Source organism: Centrocercus urophasianus, unplaced genomic scaffold, assembly GCF_019232065.1.
Source record: "Centrocercus urophasianus isolate 14NV4802_14NV808 unplaced genomic scaffold, USGS_Curo_1.0 seq_12, whole genome shotgun sequence".
Taxonomy (NCBI): domain Eukaryota; kingdom Metazoa; phylum Chordata; class Aves; order Galliformes; family Phasianidae; genus Centrocercus; species Centrocercus urophasianus.
Genome location: NW_024884364.1, coordinates 7614978 through 7622135, shown reverse-complemented (window position 1 = coordinate 7622135; position 7158 = coordinate 7614978).

Below are 7158 nucleotides of genomic sequence, written 5' to 3'. Positions count from 1 at the left end.
AAGCTTTGACATTGGGTGCTTTCATGCATTCCCCTAAAGCACAACTGCAGCCCTTAGTCCCATCCCGACGTGGGGAAAGAGGTCTGATTACTCCACCTAGCAAAGGCAGGAAGCTTTTCTTTAAAGAGAGAAGCTATGGTTAGCGCTGAATGCAGCCACCCAGTGACGCTTCAGGCCCTGTTATCCAAGGCACGGGGCTTCTGAGGCTGAAGGCGGCGGCGAGCTTCCAGCAACGGCCGGCCTTCCAGCGGCGGCGCGGGCTCGCCCTTGGGTCCCGCCGCCTCGCCAGGGGGCAGCCTCGGGCCGTGCCGCCGCCCCGCCGTGGGGGTGGGCGCTGCGGGCTTCGCAGGGTGCTGCTCATCTGGGTCAGGCTTAAGTTTTATTCTTCTGTCAGAAAGGGGGGGGAGGGGGATATTTTTATGTATGAAGCAAAAGTGGATACGGTGTTGGACTGGATTAGAATTAAAAATTGTTTGGGCAAACTGGGGAAATGGTCTGGAAGAAGCCATCAGCCGATTGCTGGGTGAGTGGAAAGTCTTACGCTGCAGCAGCAACACAGCTCCTCAAGGACCAAGTATTGGGTTAACAAGCAGTTCTTCAGGGAAAGGATCAAATGCCGAGTGCAAGTCAGCTATGTCACAGTGTTGAGGTGATGGAAAATGAGAAGAGATGTGGCGTAATTGGATCCAGCACAGAGGAGAGCAGGGAGAACAGCTGGAAGCCAAGGAGCCATTACCTGCCGTGAGAGCTTGAAAGAACTGAAATACCCAACCCAAAGGAGGGGAGAACTGAACTCTACAAGCACATAAAAGCACACAATCTTTACTCCTCGTTTGTGGTGGAGGAGGGAAAAAAGAAAAAGAAAAAAAAAAAAAAAAAACAAGGAAAAAAAAAAAAACCAACAAGGCTTAAATCACAGCAGGAAAGGCTCAATTTAGATGTTAGGAAAAACTTTCTAATGACAGGGGTAATAAAGAATAGACTGCCTGGGGAGCGGAGAGCTCTAAGATCAAGTTCGGCAACATCTGTCAGAGATGCCCGAGCCCTAGGTGATCCTGCCTTGGGTAAGAGGGATGGACTGGTCTGACCTTTCGAGGTCCCTTTCAGCCCTAATTTTTCAGTGGTTCTGCGGGCTGACATTAATCTTCTTAATGGTATTCAAACAGTCAGCAGCTTCTCTTAAGTAACTGCTAGCAAGTCTCTTCTCTTGCCTGCAGTTTAAAATTAGCTTAATTTCCATGCATCACTTTCACCCCGCAGCTCCCAAAGTCCTGCACAGCCAACCAGCAACTGAATTCGTTGACTGCTTGTCAGTACTTTGCTCGTGGTGCTATACATATCCAACAAGAAAAAGAAGAAATGGAAATGCCCGGTCAGTACCTGTGCCTTCAGAGGGAGGGCAGCCTCCTTTCCTGTCTCTGTATGTGGGAGACACAGTCCGTGTTCTTGTGACAGCCTGAACTTGCGTGCAGCCATTTCAGTGCCTGCCCTGTGCCCTTCCATGTCACCCACAGCTTTTATAGGGAGATTCTTCTGCCCTGTTCTGGCCCTAGATGAGGAAGGAACTGCCTCTTGCAATGGCTGGCTTCTTCCTGAAAGGAGCTGTGTTGGACATAGTTTAGTAGGCATGGTGGTTATGGGTTGACGGTTAGACTAGATGATCTCAGTGATTTTTCGGGGGGCAGGTGATCTCTGCCCAAATGGAGGAAGGTATCCAGTGGGGAGCTGGCTTTCTGTGTGAGAATGTGTCCTTACTACATACAAAATTGACTGAAGTTTGTCATCAGTCAGCAACATAGCAAGAGGAGGAGAAAACACTAAAGCCTTGTAACCCCTGTCTAGTAAGCACAGTCCTTGGAAAGCAGAAGAACCTGTCCTGAAGGCAGGGATGCCTGCAAGATTGTTAGTTATTTGCTTAAAACAGAAAATATGATGTTTCTACAGCTAAGGAAAAACCGTCTCTAATGAAAGGGGGAACCACAGGTATCTTATCTACCCACAGAGAAACAGTCACAGCTTTTACCACTAATTTTCTTCAGTGGTTTTCACCAGCTGAGATAATTATGGGGCTGATACCCAGGTCTTTACATTTGCTTTTGTCAACAGACCAGGGGCTGTGCTATATTCCTGCTACTGGTAAGTCTTAAGAGTGTTATTTTATACATGGGAGTAGTGTACAAAGAATTGGAGCAGCCATTGCAGCAGCAGGTTGGAACACAGGGTCTTTCACTCAACTCTGAGCACCTTCTTCCAGACTGTGTTGCCAGCTTGCAGACATGGTGCGGAGGGCCTGTTATTTATATGCATAATAAAGCACTACCTGAATGCACCTGGAATCCTACCTTTGAGCAACAGTAACACTCCAGTGACTTCATTTACAGTTATTTTACTTTTGCTTTTCTTGACGCTCGGAAGGAGAGTTTCAGGTGTGTTTCCCTTTAACGAAAAATACTCTGAAATATGCATATTTTACAGTAGGTTGTGCTTTTGTAGAGTCTGTATCCTGAACTGTATAATAGAGTCTCTGTGCACAAATTGTACGAAGTCAGCTCCACTCCAGTGAAAATGTATTTATCAGAACTGTGTCAGTTTGAAGGAAACTTTCTAAATGAGACCTTAAATTTTTAAACGAATTTTTGGAACAATTCAAATACAGCAAACTCCAAAGTTCCTCACAGGTTAAGGGCAAAGCAAGCTACTTCCATGCTGTGGCTTGGGAAAGCTTTTTTGAAGTGCATTAAGTATCATAATCTTTTGTGAGATATTCTGAACACAGCAGTATCCCACAAGATTTATAAGTAGGGTGAGATTAGCCCCCCAAAATGCAAGTTTATTTGAATGAAGCAATTTATATAAAGTACAGTGGGATATTCCAAGATAAGAGGGAATTGGGAATTTCTGTTTTTTGAGCAGACACTAACACCACCTGAGGAGCCCATGTCCAGCTATAGCTGAACGTGCTTCATTTTGGGTGCTACAGACTCCAAGGTTTTCTGTTTCTGTACTGCTGCCAGCTGTAGCAAGCTTGATCTCTGCTTTGCTCCAGAGTTAGAGCCAGACTGCATGCTAACACAGTATGGCTGCAGGCCTTTTTGGTGTTTTTACTCTGTGGAGTTTTTATGAGACCATATCTGTCAAACGTATGTGTGAAGATAAATCAAACAAGCACAGCCACGGCTATTAAATAAATGTGAAATCTGAGTGGCTTCCACCAGTCCCTCGGTCCCTCCCCCCCAGCTGCCATGTGTGCTGAGTGTTTTACAGAAACAGGGGGGTGAGGGATGGCTGGTTATGGGAAAGGGAAAGCAGAGGAGAGGAATTCCTGGGAAAAGGGCTGGTTTCCTTGTAGGGGGAAGCAGAGAGTTACAAGACGGAATTGGGGCCACGCTACTGAAAGATTTCGATCTGGAAAGAGCCTGTTTGGGATTTTTTATGACTTTTGGAGAATTAGGGGCTCAACATTCCATCAGGGATGTTGTCTGACTGCTCTCACAACATCCACAGTGCAGAGAAGAGAAGCTTTCAGCAGAGGAGGTGAGAAGGTGCACTGAGCACAATTGTGATGAGTCAGTCGGTCTCGGACCATATCTGGAGATAATGAGTGAGTGCCAAAGCATGAGAAGGACACCCATGTGCTACGTGCCTCAAGACTGTCCTCTCCTGTGGAATAGAGTTATCTTGACCTGATCCCCACTCGATTCTTTTCCTCATTCCCTAATCTGTGCTTCTGCCGGGAGAAGGCTGGTCTTTCCGAGGTCAGGGTTGAGGTTGCTGTCAAGTCAGAGAGGGCAAGGTCAGACTCAAAGCTAGCTGGCTGTACCAAAGCTATCCCATGTAGGGAGAGGGCCTTGCAGTTTCCAAAGCCATCAATCTCCTCCCCACTTTCACCAGCTATTCACCTCTTCCAGTTTTAAGTGGAAGAAAATACAGCCGAGCTCTTCAAGCCCTTGTGTTTAGCCTCCAAGAGCTGCATTCTTGCTCTCAAGTGGTCAGTCAGTGAAAGAGAATAGCCAATATATCACTCTCAGCGTCTTTATTTGCGAGTTGAAGTTGGATCAACAATGTATCTGAAGGCTACTGTAACCGGGAAATGATTCTTCTGATTTCTGACAATGGGGCCACTTCTGCTACAAAGAGAGCATTTGTCATTTCCCCCTGGATGCACTGCAGTTTGGCTGAATGTGCTCGTTTACATGAACACTTGGTACATAGGCAGAGAGCATCCTTGCGGGGGAGACAGGGCCCAACAGGAGACAAGGCCAACAACTTGTGTAGTAATGTAGCATGTAATGTACTGTGTTCGTGCCTAAGGTGAAGCAGGAGGTACAGCACTGTGATGTGTTCTGGATGTGGCCTATAAAGCAGAAGTGGGAGAAAAGGGGTATTTGAGCTAGCTCCTACATACGTGAAACCATTGCTCTGCTATGGAACTGGAGTGCTGGTTAATGCTGGAAGAGGGTTTGAGCTATAGGAATATAATCTGCTGCACATATGTGTTGTGAAGTCTCCTGGTTGTCGTGGTCTGTACACATCACCAGTGTTCAGTCAAATGAAAGTAAATATTCAGAGATGGTGGTTTTTTGCCAATGGAAACATGAAAGGAAATAGAAGGCTTGTGCTTTCATGTGCATTTCTGATGAGTTGCTAATGCAAGGCAAAATTATTAGTAGAAATAATTAGCAACAAATGTGAGACTACCATTCAACAAATGACCTATTAACACCCAGAAGGCCAGGAAAACACTTAAAACTAATCTTTCTTCCATTGAAAGCAAGTCATTTAGATGGAGCTCAGTGTGCTTGTAGGGCCAGGTTGCTTAGCTGACATACATTCTTAGTTGATGTGCAGGTACTTTTGCCTTCGTTGAAACCTAAATTTAGTTGAGCTGAACATCTTGCCCTACATTTTCTGTTGGTCATTACTGATGTTAAATGTTTAAGGGGCTAGATTCTCATTTAATGTTGGGGTTGAGTTTATTGTTTTCTTTTAAGAGTGTGCTGTAGCTCTCAGTTCACAGAGATTCAGCTATCACTTACCATCTGAAATGCTGAGTCTCTGCCATCACGTCAGTGGGGAACAATTTTCTTTTGATCACAAACAACAGAAAGCACAATTCAGAGGTCCTGAAGTGCTTGGTTGTCCGGGCGGAGTATAGATTGCAGTTTGCATTTGGGATGGGATACAGAAAAAAAGTGGTGGTCATCTGATTGCACTGATATGCCTGCAACTTACCTTTGCATATGAACACTCTCTAATCTGCCATCCAAGGATGATACACAGGTTTATAATATGTTTTAATCTTAAAAAAATGGTTCCCCATAGTGCAATTCTGAACTTATTAGTGCAGGTATTTCTTGGAACAGAAGTAACACAGCAGTGCATGCAGACCAGGATAACTTTTAGTTCTCTGCCTCTTAGTTTATTCTGCCTGTCTCTCCTTGAGGTCACCAGTAATCTTCTGTTTACATTGCTGCCCTGTAACCAGTGCAAGAACCTTGTAAAGATCAGACTAGAGATGCAGATTGTCTTTGACATATACTGTGATGCCTGTTGTGAGAAAGAAATAAAAACAAACACCTCACACTGGGATCTGCACAATGCTGTAATGCGTACACAACATAGATGCTTGCCTTGGGTTCCAGACGTGCCACCTTTCCCCTTGCTTTATCCAGAGGAAATTGGTGCTGGTTACTGAGAAAATGTGAATGCAAGCCACTGGTTTCTCACCTCCTGTGGGCATAAATCACTGCTTCTGTCACCACTTGTGGCTCTGACTATAGGGAGCTTCTTTTTGCAGCAGCAAGAGCTTTTTCACCCACCCCATCATACCCAATGGCACTGGGAGCAGCAGGCCCTACTTTCCAGCTTTTGTAGTGCTCTCCGGCCTGCTCTTGCCTCCTTTCCTCCCTGTAGTGTGGACTGGCTCTCCCCACTCTTCAAATGTGCAAAAAGGTCAGAGGCACCTACTGCAGTGATGTGACTATGCAGAGGGGGAAAGATGTTTACAGAGTGCAGGCTGAGGAAGGGCAAAGAGAAACTTCTTGGTGTACTTCCCCACCTGCCAGACCCACTGAATGGTTATAGCAAGGTCCTCCATTTTGGATCGATCATTCCCAGCCTCCCCCAGAAGAGGCACTGAAATCTCTGTTCTCCCTCCAGATCCCTGAGGCCGGACACTTATGTCATTCCTGTCAGCTATCCAGCCTGTTCTTCAAGCATTCCACTCACAGAGGCTTCACAGCTGGATACTTCATGCATTACTTCCATCTATTTGCCCCTATTTAGTTTCATAACATCAACCCTGAATCCTTCTTACAGTTTAAGCCTGTTGTGGTTTCTTAACACTTCCATTATAGGCCAGTTGAACAGATCATTCCCCCTTTGTGTCAACCTTAAGACATCTTGTGCTTCTTGTTGGTCTTATTTTCTTAAAGCTAAACTTCACCAATTCTTTCAGGTTTTCCTCACAGATTATATTCTCTAGATTTCTAATTATTATTCTTGTTTTCTTCTAGACTGTATCTGATTAGGCCACTTTTTTTTTTTTTTTTGTCTTTTCCAAGAGTATAGCAATGATGACAAACACCTCAGGTTTTAATCTGCTCTAAACCTCAGCTCCAGTAGTTCCATACCCATATTTGTGTAGTCAGTTATTCCTTAGTGTAGAGTCTTTCATGGATTCCTACTGTGTCCTTTCTTTTTTCTTCCCGACTCTCTAATTCATGAAGCTGTTTTATAAAAAAAAAGTTCTGTTCCTGTCTTCAGTGCACTTGCAGATCCTTTCAGCTTTGGGTAAATTTAATCATTTTTGTTCCAGTTCAGAGTCCATAGCCCTAGCTGATGGGAGTCAGACTCAGAGAGAAACCTGTGGATGTCTATTCAATGTGTTCCTGTACTGGAGAGCAAAGTCCTATTCTCAACCATCTGGGTACCAGTACTTTATTTGCTCTGCAATCAATAGACCATGCATTCCTTGCTGGTTTATGAGAATTTCAGGCAAGCTAGTGTCTAAAGACTTAACAAATAAAAATACTAACATCTGCTTCTTCTTACTGGCCTATGAGGTCTGTCTCCTTGTTTTAAAAGGAAATTAGATGGGTTTGTCAAGACTAGACTGTGAAGCTAATATTGGCTTTTGCTCATCCCGTTACATTCCAG